A 1,128-nucleotide genomic window follows, 5' to 3' on the forward strand; every position below is an offset into this window, starting at 1 on the left:
GGATGAGTTCAAAGATATTTAAAAGTTATAGTAAACATGACCTATTGCTGACTAGATATGGGAGTTAGGAAGGAGGAGGAATAAAAGGTAATTTCCATTGTTTCATGTGTTTATCAATGTTGTTTTTTGTTCTCACCTGTTTTGTTGATTTCTGCATCTGTGTGGGTAGCAACACCATTCATTGACCTAAAAATATAAAAGGGAAGAGATGTCTCATAAAGGGAGTTATTTAGTTTAATTGTGAATCGCCTGAAGCCAAGGTGCTTGCCTCATAGCCAGGGAACATGAAGGATAGGCAGGTGGAAGTAAAGGTCTGAAGTCCAAAAGAGATTGGATGTCCGGAGTTACAGATCTGTGAGTTACCAGTGCTGTATCTGAGTTGGGAGAATATTTAAAGTGCATCAGATCCAACCACAAATATCACTGCTTCACGCAGCTCTGCAGATTTGAATGTACATTCAAGTAAAGGCCATACCCGAAGCAGAGAAGTGTCCATGTGGATAAGATCAGAAGTGCAGTGATTGACCGCTCTGTGTGAGATAAGCATTAAACATCACTGTATGGCAGCAGTCATCAGCTGTTGGTAATATGTAGGTATAGATCCTTTGTGCAGAAAGACAAATGCCAAGAAAACTTGGAACTTCTCAGAGAAGATATCTCATTTTGATAATCAGTTATTATATAGAAATCATATTTCTCCTCTTATGTAGGAAAGATATCAAATAGAAAGATACAAAAAAAAATTTTAAGTCAATATAGGTTGTGTGAACTCAAATTGTGGAAATCATGAGTCATAAGGAAAGAGTATTTTTTGAAATAAAGATTTCAAACAAACATAAATAATCTAAAGAATAGTGAAACATGGCCTGTAAATCCACCTCTACCCAGTTTAACAATTTTTGTCATTTTGTCATATTTAGTTCAGTTTTGTTGTGTTCGTTTTTGTTGTGTCAGAAGCAGATCTTTATAGACGATGCTGGATCTTACTTTGCAGTCATTTCTGCTTCCTGCCCTTCCTGTAACCAGTGACCTACATTCGCTGTGTACTCTTAGGTCTACATTTTTACTCTGCATGCTTTGTTGAAATTATTGATGGCATCATTGTGGATGCAGTTCTAGATTTTCTAT

The sequence above is a fragment of the Capricornis sumatraensis genome, chromosome 6 (assembly GCF_032405125.1).
Source record: "Capricornis sumatraensis isolate serow.1 chromosome 6, serow.2, whole genome shotgun sequence".
NCBI classification, from domain to species: domain Eukaryota; kingdom Metazoa; phylum Chordata; class Mammalia; order Artiodactyla; family Bovidae; genus Capricornis; species Capricornis sumatraensis.